Source organism: Podarcis gaigeae (genome assembly GCF_964106915.1).
Source record: "Podarcis gaigeae genome assembly, chromosome: 7".
NCBI classification, from domain to species: Eukaryota; Metazoa; Chordata; class Lepidosauria; order Squamata; family Lacertidae; genus Podarcis; species Podarcis gaigeae.
The window spans coordinates 39363132-39383451 of record NC_139683.1 but is presented as its reverse complement, the minus strand read 5'-3'; positions in this window follow the sequence as shown (position 1 = coordinate 39383451).

Genomic DNA, 20320 nt, shown 5'->3' with positions numbered 1-20320 from the left:
CTTGTCGTGTTATTTTACTACTCAGGAGTGATCTATTTTCTTGTGAGAGTTTTTTAAGTCCATTTTTCCCCAAGAATTGTTTAATCTCTACTTCATCCTGCGGCCCTTGAGTGTATAATTTTTTAAAATATTTCTGAAAACATTTCCTAATCTCCACGGGGTTCTGGATGTTTCTTCCTTCAGTTTCCAAATTCGTAACTGTATTTAATTTTTGTCTCTTCTTCAACTGCCACGCTAGCAGTTTCCCACATTTGTTTGCCGATTCAAAGGTTTTTTGTTTCATTAATTTAATCTTCCACTCTATTTCCTGATTTATCAGTTTAGAATATTGTGCTTGATGAAGTTTAATTTCTCTCAGAATCAGCTGTGACTTCGGATTTAATCTTAACTTCTTTTCTAATTCTTTGATTTTCTCCAAAATCTTGTCTTTCCTCTCATTTTGTGTCCTTTTCTTTACAGCATTCTGTTGTATCAAGAACCCCCTCATCACGGCTTTCTTGCGTCCCAAATAGTTCTTTTTTCCACCGTAGTGTTCATATTTATCTCAAAGTAGTCCTTCAGAGTTTTTTGGGCCTTCTTAATGATCTCCTGATCTCTAAACAAGTTGTCATTCATCTTCCATCTAAAGGAACCGGTTGGTAATAGTGTCATATCCATTTTCAATGCATTATGGTCGGAGCAGGTCTTTGGGCAGATTTCCACCTTTCTGACCTTGGGTGCCAGAACTCTAGTTATCCATATTTGGTCGATTCTTGTCCAAGTCAGCTGGGCTTCAGAGAAAAATGTTCCTTCTCTTCCCAAGGGGTTTCTCACTCTCCAGATGTCAATCCAATCCATATTGTCTGTCATTTCAAAGAAGGTCTTTGGTAGTCTTCCGTCTTTTGTGACGTTTTGGCTTTGTGACTTATCCATGTTAGTTGATACGACCCCATTCATATCTCCCATCATGATGATGTTGTTATAGTCCAGATAGTCCAGCATAATCTCATGCAACTTCTTATAAAATTCCAATTTACCTTCATTCGGAGCATAAATTCCTAATATCAGGATTTTCTCTCCTTGATGTTGTATTTCGATTGCCAAAATTCTTCCATGTTCATCTTTAAATAGAAATTTGGGTGAAAGACTGTCTTTTGCATATATCACCACGCCTCTCTTCTTTACTGTGTCCGAAGATATGAATTCCTGGCCGAGTCTTTTATTTATTAATACTTTTCTGTGGAGCCTAGTCACATGTGTTTCTTGTAAACAAATAATGTCCAATTGTTCCTTTTTTAATATGTGAAAAAATTTCCTCCTTTTTTCCGGAATGTTACAGCCATTTATGTTCCAACTTAAAAGTTGCAGAGACATCCTGAATAAATCTGGTTATTTTCCTTGGGGTGGTACTTTGTTCTCCGGGTCTTTAGGGTCCAATGGTGCAGGTACCCCTGGTGGTTCAGGCCCCGCGGGTAGTTCAAGTCCTTTATGAAGGTCCTCTCCGTATGCAGTCAGAAACTTATCTCTATCTTCCAATGTTCTAATTTTGATCTTCTTCCCTCTGAAAGTAAAAGATAATCCTTGGGGAAAGTCCCACCTGAAGATGATTGAGTTGCTCCTCAACAATTTTACTAATTCCAAATAATCAGATCTAAGGTCCAACAGTTGTTTAGGGATGTCCCTGTAAATTTCAATTCTTTTGTCCGAAATGTCCAGTGACTTTCCGTAATGCAGGCCCAAAATCTTGTCCCTTTCCTCCTTTGATCTCAACGTAATCAAACAGTCTCTGGGCTTCTCTTTTTTTATAAGTCTTCCAAGCCTGAAAGCTGATACAATTTTAAAGTCTTTTTCCTCTAGGTTCCAAAACTTGGAGAATTCTTTAGTCAGAAACTCAGCTAGGTTGCCTTCTTCCACTTCTGGTATCAACCTTATCCTTAAGTTGGTCTCCCTGTTCCGAAGTTCTATCATAGAAAGATAGGTCTGATGTTCACCTACTTGTTTACTGAGTGGTCTTACCTCTTTTTCCAACTCTTCCAGTCTTTGGCTGGTATCCTCAACCAATTTCTGATTTTCCCCTGCAGCCTCCTTCAGTTCTCCAATTGCTTGAGTATTCTGTGCAACTTGTCCAGATAGTCTATTTAAACATTCTGTATTTTGGTCAATTTTGGCTGTTTGCTGATCAACTTTTCTGTCCAAAGACTCCAATTTTTCAAGAATTCTCTCTAAAATAGAGCCAGTTGCTCCTGAGGCCATATCTTCCAATTGTAATTCCTCAGTTTCTCCCTCCCCTGCCCGTGGCAGAGAAGCAGCTTCTTCCTCCGAGGGCAAAGTAGGCACAGATGATCTACGTGCCTGAGAGGCTGCGGTTAAAGTTGTTAAAGTTGTTTGTCTAGTTCTTGGTCCCTTTTTTCTAGCGCCACTCATTCCAAAGTTATCTAAAAGTCAAGGTCAAGCTGAGTTGTTCCCATGAGAAAACAACAGCCCAGATGGTAACAGTCAAACAAGAGGCCGGGAAAAGGAAAGTAAAACAATGTCACTGCTGTAAATCCCAAATCCTCTAGGGGGAGCTTAAAATGTCTTTAGGGAAGAGATCAATTCCAATAAAGTTAGTAAAATCTAATTTAATGTCCAGGAACCTTCAATAAAGTGGATTTTGCAGAGTTAGTATTTAAAAAGTCACAATGTTTCAGACAGTGCTTACTGGTATTCCAAGAGGTGCTTCAAAGTATCCAGTTCAAACTCCCTCAGATTGTTTCAAAGTTTAAGTTCAAAGTATCCAACCCTGCAGACTGGCTGCTCAGTTACTCAGGCAGTTCCAGCACCTGGGTTTTCTGCTTAAGTTGTAATCCAAATAGAAGAAAGGTAACACAGTCCAAATGAAAGTCATAAAATCAATTGCTTAAAATCCTTATTCTGCTTAGAAGTAATTTCCATGGATGCCCAGATCAGTTAAGTAAAAGTTCACTCTTTGCCTCCACTCCTCCAGCTCTTTACTTTCAAGTTCAGTGTTAGCGGAAGACGGACTTCCTGTTTTTCGTCACTCCGCTTTCAGCCAAATTCAATGTTTTTGAGTCTCCAAATTTTGTAAAGTCCTTATTTACTCACGGGTTGTTGTTTTCCGAATCAGCAGTTTCAGGAAGAGAGGTCAGCGCTCACCGGCAACAGCAACGCGGCTTCGCTCCGTTGACCGCGAAACGACCCACAGCGCCGCTACCCCCTCCGTGATCCGGAGCCCCTTACGGGGTTCCTTCAACGTTTTGGAGGTAGCTCCTGGCGCCCGCCGGGTCCTGAGACCACAGGCTTCTGCCGCCTGTGGTTTTTCAAAGTGGGTCTCCGCTTCGCCGCAGTGGACGACCCTTTCTCAGCGGAGCTTCCCTCTCCCGGTTAGAAGAGGGCAGCCATTGCCATTCGCGCCGCCTCCGGAAGTCCTTGCTTTGAGGTTTTCAAGCAAAGGTTGGATGGCCACCTGTCATGCATGATCTAGCTGAGATTCCTGCATTGCAGAGAGCTTGACTAGATGACTCCATGGGTCCCTTCCAATTCTACAATTCTATGATTCAACTACTCTTATGGAGTGGTGGGCATCAGTTACTTAACATGCTAGAAAGTCATAATCAGATCAAATCCCAGTTGCAAGCTGCATTTGGAGTTCTAGACCATAGATAGAACACCACCCACCCAAACACACTCACATATAAACATTTAGAGGTGGTGCTCAAGGATATTGATGAAATGATGCAGAATTGATTTGAGAGGGTTATAATTACAAGTGTTTATACAACTATGAAAGAGCTGAAGTTGACAAATTAGTAATTTGGAGGCAGTAAAATTAAATCAGCCAAATGTGTTCTAAAAATGCCACATTGAATGAATATAAGCAAAAATTGCAGCTCCCACTTTTATTGCAGAAATGCCAGGCACATAAAATGTGCCTGCAGTTCCTTTTGTAGAGATATGCACTCATCTTCCTTATTATTTGCAAATATTTAATTTTTCTGAAAATATTCCCTGGCCCAAAGTTAATTTCACTGTAGTGCGTCTTTGCCAAGTTAAATGGATAGAGCTGAGCTTTGTCCATGAAAATTTATTTACTTTAAATTGGTACCCTTCAAGCTCGTGAATGAAAAAAATAATAATGTTACTCGGTGGCTGGAAAGACTAATAACTTCACTACTATTTCTATACTCTTGGTTTCTCATTATTTTTAAAGTTTGAACTCCAACTTTTACCAGACTGTCAATCATTGATTGCATCAACTTGACAGATTGTCAGCTACAAGTGGATGAAATATGTGGATAATAAATAAAGGAGCTCTTGAATCTAATCAGATATTGTTTCTTTTATGAGGATAATTTAAAACAAACAAACAGAAATTGGACTTAAAGGATGATCTGCCCTACTGTGAACATGTGAATAGATGATACTATAGATCATTTTATTACTATAGATCAGTTAAATCACATTGCAAGACTGTGAAATTACTCATTTTGGTTCATTCCTAAAATATTAGGCTCATTCATTTTATACTTTTATATGCAGATGCATGCCAGAACTCAAACATAATTCTACATGCATTGCTTCAGGATGTGCCAGCTTGAATAAAATATTGTAGGGGGCCAGGTAAGCCCCACCCCACATAATTGATCACATGATACAGTGCATACACACCATTTGAATAGGAATGCACATCAACCTTGTGGGGGCCTGGCCCCCTCAAATATTTTATTGTGGGGTACTAAGCCCCCACGGCCCGTAGTAATTGGCTCCTATGCATTGCTTTATATCTGAGTATGAATGAACTGACATATAGTTAAATGAACATAGTCTTTGTTCTCAACAGTTTACCTAACTAATTCAACTATGCAATTCCGCTACCTAATCATAAACCCATCTAATCTAGCATCTTGTTCTCACAGCTAATCAGATGCCCATGTGAAGCCCATAAGCAAGCCCTATCACTATATGACTTAAAATTTCTATTCTATTCTATTCTATTCTATTCTATTCTATTCTAATGGGGTAGTGATTTCAGGAGCACTCCTCCCTCCCCAGACTGTAGCTTTTACTGTCAGGCATACTCTGTCACACATGCACTCTCAATCTAGACTCTGTGCCTTTAAAATTTGTGTTAAAGGGGAATTTCCCAGGTGTGTGTACAGGACAGAAAATTCAGCTTATATCTGTACTTTTGGGAAGCAGTCTGATTTATTCTGAAGCCACTCTGTGCTCCATTCAGTATAACAGGGAACCTAAAATGGCTTTGCAGTCATACCTTGGTTTTCGAACAGCTTAGTTCTCAAACATTTTGGCTCCCGAACGTCACAAACCTGGAAGTGACTGTTCCGGTTCGCGAACTAGTTTTGGAAGCCAAACATCCGACAGGGCTTCTGCGGCTTCTGATTGGCTGCAGGAGTTTCCTGTAGGTAATCAGAATCCGCACTTTGGTTTTTGAACATTTTGGAAGTCGAAGAGACTTCCGGAATGGATTCTCTTCGTCATCCAAGGTACAACTGTATATATTTTTTCCTTTTCACAAAAGTGGATAAACACACAACAGTGTTGATTAAGCCTGGCTATTTGTAGACAGATACTTTGAGGTGGTGATGCAATTTTATTCTTTTAAAGAAAGGAAATGTCTATAATTATAAGACTAAGAGGAGAAGAAAGACTGGTTATGGCAAGAAGGAGAGAAAGGATGGAGCGGGGAACATTCTGAGAGGTAGAGCGTAGATTCCTGTAGAAAGTTGGGGTGGCCTAAGAAATCTTGCCAATGTGTCCCCAAAGCAAGAGCCTAGTGAAACCCATTACCCCAAAGAAAAGAAAAGAAACCTGGACCTTAGCTGAGGGATGAATCCAACACCTAGAGGAGAAAGACTCAGAGAGATTTATAGGAAGGGAGAGTTATACTATGTTTTAAAAAAACAGCAGCATGGTGAGCATATTAATCCCTGCCTTTCCATGTCTTCCCCTAAGTGATTTGACGTTCCACTGGCCCTGCAACTAATGTCAATGACTCATTCCATTTTGAATCAACCTGTGATTGATGTGTCATTGGACGAATTCATATATTCATATGGCTTGCACTTTGTGTTATGGCTGCAAAACAATTTCAAATATTCAAGTTTTCACATTATAAATACAACTAGTGTGTAAATTACATGGTTTTGAGAATGGCAAGAGACATTATACTTCCTTCAGATCAGCTCCAGAAGTTCCTAATGCTTAATGACAGATGATTTATGTTCAGCTACCTAATGGCTCTGAAGAAGTAGATTGCTGAAAGCAGAATTCAGCACCACTGTGCCCCCCAAATGTGACAGTCTTGATGGAGAGCTAGTCAGGTCTAGCACAAGAATTAATAGTCTTAGACCTGTAAGACATGCACTCAGATCCTAGCAGAAGTCCTAAACCTATTAGGCTGCCTTGGGCAAATCACCTCTCCCACTTCAGTTCCCCGTCTGTGAAATAAGAACGTTAAGGTTAATGATGGGGAGAATTCCTCCAGCCAGGCTCAGAATGGTCTTGGAAAAAATACAAACTATTTCCCATGAACTTGGAAAATAGCTGTGTTTTAGCACCTAAAATATATATTTCAGGTGTCAAAGGCCAGGGTAAAGTGGTGCATCATCAGGAGTATGAAAAGGTCCATTACCTTCCCAACTCTCCCCCAGTGAGACTCTTGACTAGCTCATTTTGACCCTTATTGACACAAATAGCAAGAAAAAAGTTAAAGGTTTGAGCCAAAGAATGAGAAAAGTGCTACATTTCCCCAATAAAAAAAGTATTCAGTCAAAATTCATTCCTTTTTAGCAGTGGAGACCGGTCTGTTAGGGCCAATCTGAGTCAGCCCTCAGCCAGCCCCTGCATGCCTGTCTTCTTACTTACAACCAATGAGGAGTGACTCAGGCTCCACCTATTGTTGGTCACCCTATCTTCCACCCTACCAGTCCCATCGGGCACCAGCCACTACTGTGAAATATACTGATTTAAAATATGAGTTTCATTAAAGGCCTCATAAGTCTTGGGTTACTGAAGATATACCGTATTTTTCTGTCTATAAGATGCCCCAATGTATAAGACACCACCTATTTTGGGAGACTCAGATTTAAGAAAATGAGGGGAGATGGCCCAGAGTATAAGACATCCCGTAATTTTTGACATTACAGTGGAACCTTGGAGTGCGAATGTGATCCGTGTGGGAGGCACGTTCGCAACCCTCTGTGCAGTGTCTGTGCATGTGTGGGTTGTGATTCAGCACTTGTGTGCATGTGCAAAGCATGATTTAGTGCTTCTGCGCATGTGCGAGTGCCAAAACCTGGAGGTAACCCGTTCTGGTACTTCCGGGTTTGGCGTGGTGCACAACCCGAAATCTCATAACCTAAAGCATCTGTAACCCGAGGTACCACTGCATTTTTAGGGGAGAAACTTAGTCTTATACATGGAAAAATACAGTATATATAATGTTTATATTTCATAATTGTATAAACATATAATTTAAAATCTCTAATGTTGACTACATCATGTTGCATTGTTAGATGTATGGCTTATGAGGCTGCCATCTAGTTTTAAAGCTGGCTTTATTCATAGGTGTAAACCAAAAGAAACTAAGCAACTTTAGAAGTATTAATATGCACGCAATGCAGCCCAAGCTAAGCACCTTGAAGGCCCATTGAGTTCAGTGGGATAATTAGGAATGTGTTTTAACTCACTACAGTTAATGCCTATGAGACTTAATAAAGCATTTAACTTTGTTGGCTAGATCCCAATTTGCATAGTTCTTGGAATGTGTTAGATGCTCCAGAATCATTAGCTCTGTCTTCAGATAGTTCAACAACTGTCTGAAGTATATCAGTATCTCCATTTAACAGATAAGCCTTGAGGCTAACATGGTTGTCAATTTCCATGGGCTACTTACAAGTGTAAAACCATTAAGTTGGAATTTTACATAATACTATCCAGGTCAAAATCCAATACCATATGCCGGGACGGATCTACTATGAAACTAATGAAGCTTCAGCTTCAGAAGCCCTAATCCTGGAGGGGCCCAAAAATAATTTTAGTTCACATTGCTTAAAAACTTTGGGTGTAGTTGACACAATTTGAGTTGCATGACTCAAATTGATTTTGTTGTTGTAGTAGTATATATTTCAACAATACCACAGATGCTGTAAAGGTTTGAGGCTCTGTCATGGAACAACCCCATTGAAGAAGATCACAGTGGTCACCCATTACAGTTGGTTAGTTGCAAAGGGCCCCCCATAACAGTTCAGGTTTCAGGACCCCCAAAATATAGGTCCTCCATTCACCATATCTAGTGAATGACACAGCCTCCCTCTATTGATAGCTTTTCCACACTACCAACAAAACCCTTTCTAACCTCTCCTCCTAGGATGAGCTGTTTTGAATTCTCTATACAATTGGGGCTATGTAAAACTTTGAAAGGCAAATGTAATTGTCATACTAGCAATTAAAGCTGGCTTCAGCCATTCAGGAATCCCCATGGTCTATTTGAATAGAAGGACATTGTCTCTTTCCCCAGAACGGCATTTACAAGTAAATCCCTTTCTTTTCTCTAGTTGCTTTCTGCTGCAGGCTTGGTTATCTGAAATGATTAGTTGGAAAGTTCAGCTGTGTTTCAGCCTACAGCACAACAAAGGAGCTGCATCCATTAAATGTGCTAATGGTGTTTGTAAGGTCTGGCTTAGGCAATTTGTCTGTACTTGTCCTATTTGGCAGTAGTGTCAGGTCTGATAATATTGGAAGGTATATTCTGGGCTATCTTCTAAGTAATTTCAACCTTCAGGCTTAATGTTTATATCTTTCAAATACTAGTGTCCCAGATATATCAGGGTATTTTTTTATCGCACAGAACTACTTTATCATACAGTCACACTATAATTCATCACAATGTCCTTCTGTGGTCTGCTTTGGTTTGGGTATGCAACAGTTAGCTGAAATATAACTTTTATATTTCTGTCCAAACATCATATGAGTACACTCTACAAGTTAATGCAGCTCATCGTTCCCATTTATTTTGCTTATTACTAAGCAGTCAATCATTGCTGAGGGCTGAAATATCTACATAGTGAACTGGTTGATACATCAAGCTGTATAGCATTTTGTATCACAGGCATTAAGTAAAACAAGTGCCTCATTTTATAGCTTCAATTTAGATTTCAAACTCTTGCCTTCTGCATTGGAGATAATTGATGCCCAAGATCAGAATGGTTGACAACTATGAAAAATCTTATCGCATAGAGAAGGGCCATAGCTCAGGTGGATCGCCAGGTAGGGCTGGGAGAGACCCCTGCCTGAAATCCTGGAGAGCCACTGCCAGACAGTGTAGACAATACTGATCTAGATGGTCCAATGGTGTCATGGTTCGGGAGAGTGACTTCCTCCCTCCCTTTGGCCATGGATAAATAGAACAAAGCAAAAATAGTCTCTTACCATATAAAGAGATTTTAATGATCACAGCTCAAGAACAAAGAGTCCATCTCGGAGGAAAGGTGCTCCCAATTATGGCTTCCACCCACTTCCCCCCTACTCACTTCCGCTGCTTGTAACCTGCTCTCACAACCACCGTGCTTTTTCTATCACCACCTTATCTGCTCTACATGAGCCAGTGTGGTGTAGTGGTTAAGAGCGGTGGACTCATAATCTGGTGAACCGGATTTTCTTCCCCGCTCCTCCACATGCAGCTGCTGGGTGACCTTGAGCTAGTCATACTTCTCTGAAGTCTCCCAGCCTCACTCACCTCACAGAGTGTTTGTTGTGGGGGAGGAAGGGAAAAGGAGCTTGTTAGCCGCTTTGAGACTCCTTAGGGTAGTGATAAAGCGGGATATCAAATCCAAACTCCTCCTCTTCTTCTTCTTCTTCTTCGACTGATAGGCTTGACACTTTCAAGCGAGAGAGAGAGTCTGTTAGCTCTCTCTCTTCCAGTTCTTCTTCACCTTGCTATTCACTTCCCAGTTCTTCCCAACTTTTGTCTCCAGAACTATGCAAACCACTGTTCCAAATCTATACTGCTCCACTGCTGATGGGCAGCTTCAGGATTCTGGTCAGGAGCGGGGGGGGGGCAGGTTCCCACCATTCCTCATCAGAGCTGTACTCCTCTGCCTGGTTTCTGACAAATGGTCTGACTCAGTATAAGGTGACTTCCTGTGCTGTTTGTCAGTGGTTGTGGAACTCGGGATACTGTGGACAGATTGCTGAAGAGGGACACAGGGGACAAAATATTGTATTTCTTTCCACGTTAGGAAGGTTATAGGACTGCATAACTTTTTAACAGTTCATAGTGTTAAGCATTTAGCAATATTATTAATGTGTACTGTATGTATTAGTTTCAATATTTTAAATAATGAGAAAGAAATACTAGTCAGACAGTGAAGGCAAAAGAACAACTTATGCCTTATTTGACAACAATGCTGTTAAACACAAAAATTATATTTAAATGGCTTTTAAGTGTTCAGAAGAACAATACACTTCAGTCATTAAAAAAATAAAAATCCAAAATGTCATCACCCTCACTATGTTGGTACAAATGTTAGTTTATATTCACCATATTAAATTCTTTTTTTAAAAAAATATGTTTATAAAGCACAAGTTAATAATTCTGTTTTAGGTCACAGCTGCTAAAACACAAATTAAAAATTGATTGCCGCTTTACCAAATGCTCATATACACAGAACCACTGTTTTCTAGCTCTATACAAAAACTGCAAGACCTTCCAGGCAACCCTGGAAAATGAAATATTAATCTGGAATGCTAATTCAATAAGGCTATTGAATACTGGAAAATGCTAATAAATCACATTCTTTATGTATGCAGTGTAACTAAATTTAAATGAAGAGTATCTGTGACATAGCCCAGAACTTTTCCATGTGGAAGTGCACTAAGTTTACTGCATTTCCTGTGTCCTTGTATACTCAAGTCTACAAGTAGTCATAGAATATAGGAAGAGATCCAGTTACTAAGAAACACATTCTTACATTGGATCTATACAGGGAAAATGACTGTTGTAGTTATCTGGGCTATTGTTCCAGCACAGTGGCTTTAAACAGGTCTGCTTTCAGCTTTGGTGTTCCCAGTTCCACCTCACTCTGAAGAAACAGCTGGGGTTTAACCTTGTTAGGCTATTTCCCAATGCTGGCTCCTGTAGGAATGCAAAGTCTTCAGATCTGCTGAGGACTGAGAAACAGGGTCACTGGATTCCAAAGGATAGGGCAAAGTGATTTCCCCAGGCCAGACTGGCTGCTGGGATTCTTCTTGCACAGACATTTCTAGCACTATAGTGTCTTCTGAGGGCAAATCCAACACCTAGCCTTCCTCACCTGTATTTGCATACCCTTTAACTGATTTTAGAGTGTCCAACTCTGTGGGTTATTACTCTCTTGTGAATAGGATTCTCAAGAAGAACAGTATAGTTGCTGAAGTTGGGAAGTGTTCCATGCCTGCAAATTTCATCCAATTCTGTCAAAAAGACATTTTTTCAATTTCCTCACATTAGTGAATGAAGGAAGCACAAAGTTTCAGTTTTCTTAAATGAGGATTTGAATTCAGACCCAAATTGGACAGCCTCTGAACTGAATTTATCCAAACTGAATTTTATGTTTTGTTCACCCCATTATGCATTTCCAAGTGAATGTACATGGAAGTGCACAGCAAGTCACTGAAGGGTGCTAATTTCATAATTGCCATAGACAGGCTTATACGATACATCTTTTGAACTCTGATCATCACACTATGGGACCATACACAGAGTGTGATTTTATCCCATTGTAATCCAGATTAGATCTCACTTGTGGTTGTAAGTTAATTTCATTTGTTCCTTCTCTAATTGTATTTTTATTTTGATGGTGATAAAATACAACAGAATTGGAGAACCATGGTCCTCTTGATGTTTTTGAACTCCAAGTTCCATCCGTCGCAGTCAGTGGGGCTAATTGTCAGGAATGATGGGGATTGTATCCTAGCAATTTCTGGAGAGCTGCAGGCTCCTCATCATTGAAATACAACATATGTTGTAATATTTGGAGAGCTTTTCTTGTGTGATACATGAGTGATAACATAAGCAGTTCCCTCTGCTTTAAAGTTACATTGCTAACACAATGACACATTTCACAAACATGAATCTTATATACATGCTAGGAGAAATGATACTCAAAGAGTAAACTCACCATTTTTTCTACCTAGTCCATTTTAAGAGTTTGTGTCGATTCCTACCTGACAAATTGGAGCAGGAAAGACATGTTGTACTATGAATAAGAAATAATTTGCTGTACGCAAATAGGATTTGCTAGTATTGATTAAACCACAAAGTCATCAAGAGTTTCTGGAAACAAACTGATTCAAATGAAAACATTTATCATTCTTTTGACAGAAGTGATAGCTTAGTTATTCACAAAGATTAGCAGGCCTGGTGTTTGCTGGAAATTAAAATACATAGATAATTAATATTTTCAATAACTCCAAGAGCACCATATGTTCTTTTTTTAAAAAGTGCTTTTGTGTTATCCTTTAAAAAATGGATTTCAGAATGGATATAAACATCCATTTGTTAGCAGGATGTGGTAAGGAACCTATGACACAGATGATGAGATGATTTTGCCAAATGATATGCCAAGATTTAAACCAGGGGTAGGGGTAGGCAACCTAAGGCACGGGGGCTGGATGTGGCCCATTCGCCTTCTCAATCCAGCCCGTGGATGGTCTGGGAATCAGCATGTTTTTTACATGAGTAGAATGTGCGCTTTTATTTAAAATGCATCTCAGGGTTATTTGTGGGGCATAGGAATTCGTTCATTATTATTTTTTCAAAATATAGTCTAGCCCACCATATGGTTTGAGGGACGGTGGACTGGCCCATGGCTGAAAAAGGTTGCTGACCCCTGATTTAGACCATACATTAATACCCTTGATAGGGACAGGATTCGTGTACAAATCAAACATTACTTTAACGCCATATGGTTATTATTTTGAAAAAGCAATTAACTACTGGTGTGTGGTGGGTTATTATTGGTATCATACTGCACCACAATCCTGGTGAAAATTGCCCCCCCTTGCACCACTTAGCCTTTGAAGAAAGGCTCCCATTGGCAATAAGAAAAGAGAAATATTATAAAAGAAAAATATAATAACTGAAGCATGGTTGAAGAGATAAGAATTCCTTTATCATTACATTGGTACTTAGTTTAATTATGCTGTGAATGTATGTCACCAGAAGGGCTCTTGTCTCTCAGGAAGATATTTAACCAATGGCTCATTATTTACAGAAGAGATTAATGGATACCAGTTATATATGAAAGTACAGATCATCTCACTTACTTTGTTTTGTTAGCTTTTCCATGTGGCCAAGGACTATATTTATCTGTAAATTCAAGAAGTGTAGCAAATGCACCTGCAGAACAATGACATCCTGTTCATTCCCCATAAGGTGTACTAAGTGGAGTTCGGCAATTTCCCATGCTGTGTTCCGCAGCAACTTGGATTCCTCATATGCATAGTTAAAAGGCTCCTGTGGTGCTATTGAAAACTGTTTGAGTCTGTCTTTTGTTGGATTGTTTCACAGCTTTAACTACAAAGGAATGGAGGCTGCAGCTGCACCACTTTGATGGTGAACCATTTTGTAAAAGATACTAGACACACTCACACATTCTCATCATTCATTTCTCAGATACTTATGTACTGGAGCTTTACAGATACCCATTCAACATCAAAGGAACAGAAATAGCCTATAATCTATAACTAGCATCATCATCAACATCATTGTAGATCTGTTTCCTATGGTACATTTGTTATTTTCTCTAATAACACTGGTAAGGGCTCACCATCAAGCCTACCTAGCGGAAGTGAAAGCATCAAAGAAAGCATACTTTGCTGCCTCCATCACAACCTCACCATGCCGTCCAGCAGAATTCTTCTGGGTGGAATTACAGTCTGCCCCAAAGGAGGTGGTGGAACCAATGATAGCTTGCTGTGACTTCTTTGCCGTGATTCTGCAGTTGTAGCAGATGAATCTTGTGGAGTGTCCATAGCAATGTCTAGGCCTGCTGGGTTGGATGAATCACAGTTAATAAGGCTTGAGGAGGTGGACAAGCAGCATATACTTAAATTATGGAACCCAATCCCATGGGAGGCAGTGATGGGCAACCACTTAGATGGCTTTAAAAGAGAATTAGACAAATTCACGGAAATAAAGGTTGTCAGGACCTAGTGGGCATAATGACCAAATGCAGGAAGGGAGAATGGTCTTGTGCCTGTAGGTTTCCCAGATGCATCCGGCTGGCCACCATGAGAACAGGGTGCTGGGCTAATGGGGCATGGGCTTGATCCAGCAGGCTCTTCATATGTTCTTATGTTCATATTAAACTAAGTTCAACTCTTGGAATTCAGCAACAGCCATAAATAAAAAGAAATTATTTAAATAGCATATTCAGTTTTTGAAAAGTGATTTTAGAATGCTTTAGGTTGGGCTAGCCAGCACAGAGCCCTTCACATGTCAGCTACACTGCATTGGCCATGCTTGCTAGGGTGGGAGGGAGCTGTAGTCCAGCATCACATTAGCTACACTTGTTTTAGGCTGTTACCCAATAAATAAAACTCCTCTTTCCATCTAAGTTTTTGCTAACATGTTATTTTATATGGGCATCTCTCCCCCCCCCCCAATTCATCAAATAATTTGAACCCACACATGCTCACATATGATCCTGTGACAAGCTGGTATACATTGTCATCTGACCTACTTCCACAATAAAGTTCTGAACATGAAATAGCTGCCACTACAGCAAGCATCCTAAAGATGCATAACATCCTTCCTGACCATCCAGCCGTCTAATTACATTGGAAAAGGGCTTAGCTATCTGTGCTAGATAAGCCTGATTGCATGGCAGCTGATCCTGATTGATCACAGCATGGAAGCATGTCTGATGCAAACTATAAAGAACATCTTAGACTCACAGGGTGATATCCCATTGAGTCATACTCAAAGAAGATCCATGATAAGCAAAGGTTTTGTCCATTGATTTCAGCTGGTCAACTCTGTGTCTGACTAATGTTGGATATTAGAGATGGTGTCTATATTTTACCGTGTTTATCTTTAAAGAAAAAAGTTGTGAAATGAAATCATGCCTTTAGCATATCGTTGAGTTTGTTCCTGAGTCCAGGTGTTAATCCAAGTTAAATATATGTTTTCGTGAAATGGTATTTGAATAGGTATAGTATTTAATGTAAAACAAGACATGTTATATGTTAAGAGAACTGGGTATATTTAGCCTGGTGAAGAATAGACCGGGAGGAGATATGATAGCCATCTTCAAACATCTAAAGAGCTGCCACATGGAAGATGGAGCAGGCTTGTTTCCTCCTGCTTTGGAGGGTGGGGCCTGAACCAATAAATTCAACTTACAAGAAAGGAGATTCCAACTAAACGTCAGGAAGAACAGTAAGAACTGTTGGACAGTGGAACAGACTCCCAGAAGAGGCTTTAAGCAGAGTTTGGATGTCATCTGTTACGTATGATCTAGTTGACATTCCTGTATTGCAGGGGGTGGGACAAGGTGTCCCTCAGGGTCTCTTCCATCTTTCCAATTCGATTATTCTATGCATGTAAACATTTATGGAAAAATACTTTAATTTTAAGTATAGATATCCTATTACAAATTATATTTGGCATGAATGATATAATAAATGATCTTCTATAAAGGATCAAATGTTATTTTAAGGACTCAGAAACCTATGTTTTGTTTTTTAATTCATGCCAGCCGCCGCCTCCTCCTTCTTCTTCTTCTTCTTCTTCTTCTTCTTCTTCTTCTTCTTCTTCTTCTTCTTCTTCTTCTTTTCTCTCTCTCTCTCTCTCTCTCTCTCTCTCTCTCTCTCTCTCTCTTTTAATTTTTACTGCCCATCTTCTTCTCTATCTGTCTGGCTATCCCACTTGCCCCTGGCTTCGTTCCTTTCTCAAAAGGAGGCACTGCTAGAATGATGAGATTTCTTTGAGATTGACTGAAGATACAGTTTAATACACAATTTCCTAAATGTCAGGAACTCAGCCTGAAAGAATATATGGATGTCATGTATAGACACAATAATAAAAAGGGTTTCCCACAATCTTTCTCGGATTATCTCACACAATGCAAGGAATGTAATTGACAGGCTGTGAACTTTTCTTTCTTTCTTTCTTTCTTTCTTTCTTTCTTTCTTTCTTTCTTTCTTTCACACTGAGGCAGAAACATTTCCTTTTCATACATACTCTTAACATATTGACTGAAGATACAGTTTAATACACAATTTCCTAAATGTCAGGAACTCAGCCTGAAAGAATATATGGATGTCATGTGGATGTTCATACTCTTAACAAAGAGACTAAAGGTCAGTACTATTACAGTTATCTTGCTCTTCCTGGCAGTTGCACCAGCAAAACAAATGCCCATAGCACCCTGGATATAGCACTGGCTGTCATTGTGTATGGATTGTAACCCTCCCTTCCCCTCTCTGCCCCACCCCACCCCTAATTGCCTGAGCATGGAAGGCACTAACCAGCACAAGTCAAGTGGCACATCTCCATGATGCACCCAACACAGTGCACATACATTTCCCATACATAACATGCAGCTAGACTGATGGGACACACACACCCCTTCAAGGTTACTGAGTAGCAAAAACCTGGCCAGCCTGATGGAGCTGTCAGTGCTACAGAACCCTATTCCTGCTTTGTGGGGACTGGCTACAGGCTACATACCTGAATGCCTTTCTTTAACTCCACGTTTTCTTTCTTGAGCCAGTAGTTTGAATGAGCCACAATCAGTTTTAAATCATTGGTCTACAGGTTCATTATGGATGACTAACAGAATGACATGACATGATATATAGAGGCAGGACAGCTTCTCTTAATCTTATTTGAATATCAAGGCTTTATTCTTGAGGCCTATGGTTAATCTAGTCCACCTGATGTAGACGTAATTTAGCATCAAACCTGGAGTGTCAGATTAATGCCACATATTTATAAGTCTTCTGTTGGGCAGCATCAAAGGAGCCCCAAAGGGGATGAAACTAACAAATGGGTGTCAAGAGAGTTTATGAACCAGAAACTAAGAACACAATAGATCAGAAATCAGTTTGTGCAATCAGTCAAATGAGTAGCCATATAACCCAAGTATAATAAAAGAATATGTAGCGGAGTAAGTGACAGCAAGGAAGTGGTATGGAATGGTGGGCAGTGTGACAGTCTGTGACATGTATGAAGTAGCAAGTGAGAAAGAAGGCTGGAGAGAGAGAGAGAGTTAGATAGGAGAAAAGACATAGATTAAAGTCTGGTGGTTAGGATAGCTGTTGAAAAGAGGAGCCAGTTTTGTGGGTTAAGTTATCAAATAGAAATATAATTTCTTTTCCTTTTTTTGTCAAATGACTTCTTTTTCTGGATCCCATCTATGCCCTCTAAATAAATATATTTAATGCTTTGCATTCTGGTCTGGGTGGATTCTAGGAATAATAGTTTATGTTGGTTAAGGTAGGGATAGGGAAGAAATTTGGTTCACCTTGCATTTTAACAAATCTCATTCGTACTTCCTGAACCAATATGTGAACTGAAACACAGCTGTTCTTCCACATGCAATGTGGAACTAACCAAAAGAATGTGTACAAAAGTGCATATATTAGTGAAAAATAGCATACAGAAATGCAGTATCTTCAGGGAAATAGCTTGTAAAATGTGCATATAGGAGAAAGCTCCATATTAAAAATGTGCATATTAGGAGAAGTATGCATTTAAATGCTGTCAAATTTTAAAGTTGCAGACTGATGCAGAAATGTGGAAGACTGTCCACACTGGTGTTTATACAGGATTCACAGCTGATTGTCAATTTGGGGGTGCCATCCATATGATTTCACCCTCAAACAGTGCCCAATACACATCTCTCTTTTTTTGCAGTGAATTTGAATTTCCTCATTCCAGGGATAATCTAGGCAGGGATAGGATCCAACTCCAGGCTGTAGTTACCAGGTAACCCGATGCATCACTGTGGTGTCTTCTCCCTTTCCTTATTGGATACTCATATCTCCCTCCCCCTGCCTCCACATCACCAGCTTCTAATGTGGTTCTCTTTCTCATTCACCTGTCATGGTGATTTCCATGGCAGCGAAGTGGCCGTGGTTTTTACTTCTTCTTCTAATCACATACTTTGCACACAAATGAAAAAGGGCATATTTTCACTTTACAATTGCTTCCTTGACCCCATCACCTCCTTCTCCCCTTCCACGTCACAGCCAATAGCAGAAGCGGATAGGTTTTACTTACTTGTTCCATACATTATTCAGAAAATAATGTTTCCCCAAAGTGTGGTCCAATTTCCTGCTGAACCCCAGGATGTTCAGCTTTCAAATGCTCATTACTTCCCTATACTCATTCATCTTTGTCAGCCTACCTTATTCCTGGGGAAGGTTGATTAAGATAAAACAACATGCGTAATACTTTTAGCTCATTTCCACTTTGTTTAGAGTGCATGAATTGCTCCTTGATTCTGGTTTCTCAAGAGGCACAGTCTTTCTACCAAAGAAGAGGGTGACTCATTGCCTTGACTGAAAGAAACTGGAAAATGCATTATTCATCTGCCACATGTGTTTATATTGTTTTCACCATATCCACCTGGGCAGTTTGTTTTTTATTGTTTTGTAACATAAATGCTAATGTATGTATCACCCAGCAGACCAAAGCAAATGCAACTTAACACCTGTCACTGGACATACAGTGTTTCCTTATGAGGTTTGCTGGAAAATCACTGCCAACGTTGTTTGACTAGATACAACTAGATGCCAAAAATATAGAGATAATGTGTGTTGCACCAAATCTGTACTTCTCAGTATTTGGATATTTTTATGACAACTGGGGAAGGGCCATAGCTCAGTGGCAGAGCATCTGCTCTGCATGCAGAAGTTTCTCAAGTTCAAACACCAGCATCTCCAGGTAAGGTTAGGAGACACCTGTCTGAAATCCTGGCAAGTCACTGCCAATTAATGCAGACAACACTGAGCTGAACAGGCCAACAGTTTGGCTCAATACAAGAAAACGTTCTGTGTTTCTAACTCTGTTAAAGCTAGTTTTTTCCAACATAGAGGCAATTTTGCTGGAGACTTGGCTATTCCCTCATAAAGCATGCCATCCTTCACACACTCACAGAGTTATAATTCCTGTAAAGTTAAACCATTAACAAACTACGTTGCCCAGGAAATCATTATGGGGCGAAATGTGCTTCAAATGTACTTCAAAGGTATAGCGTATACACAGCCTGTGTTTGATCAATAAACAGAGAAAGAGAGAGAGAGAGAAAAAGAGAGAGAGAGAGAGAGAGAGAGAGAGAGAGAGAGAGAGAGAAATGCCATTAAAAAAATACAATCAGCAATAAAACTTTCCTTTTCTAAAACAAAATTGCCAAAATTACTAAGAAATGATTTTGGAATGATTTGTTAGGTGCCTCCTTACATGCAAGCTTTTCTAGTGACTGTGTTAAAGGGGAAATTAGAAATGTCATGTAAGAGCCCCATATCAGTTTGTTGGTTTGAAAATTAGAATAATTCGACATTTAAAGATATGTTCTATGATCCACACAATCATAGAACATATCTTTAAACGACCAGGCAAGAGGCCTGGGCAGGCCGGGTCGTCCTCTTATATACCTGCTTGACAAGGCATCTGACCCTCACCTGAATCTCATAGCAGCCTCTGATTAGTTATCATTTAACTCTTGGGGGAAATAATTAGCATCACACATCATGTGCATGGAAGTTGCTGAACCAATTAGCTGACTAGAAAGATTACTGTTAACAGCACCAGTTTTCCTATAACTTGATATTGCTAGATAGTTTTGATGAACTGCAAAAGCACTTTTAGTTTGCTTTCTGTTGCCACCCTGGAACTTTTCTTTATTAGTGCCACTTTGTTTTGTACGATTCCTTGCAAATGAAGTAAAACAACTTTTCTGCTTGTATATGTTGATAATATAATTTTGGTTACTGAGGACAAACAAGATTGTACAAAAACAAGATTGGGTGCAGGCCTGGCCAGGACATGCGTGTCTTGACTGTGACAAAGGTGACCTGTGTGCTTGCTTGCTTGCTTGATTAACAGTTGGAAACTTCAAGGTCCCTGCTCTCCCTCCTTATGGACTGGACCTGGAGACTCCAATAGAGAGCATTCCATGTGAAGAAGGAGGGCAAGTGGGCACTCTATCAAATGACAGCACAGACGTTACACGGAGCAGGGCCTTTTCACTGGTGGTGCCCATTGTATGCCGCGCTCTTCCCAGACCTGCTTTCTTTTGGCCTGTATTTTGGAGCTTTATAATTTAGGAAG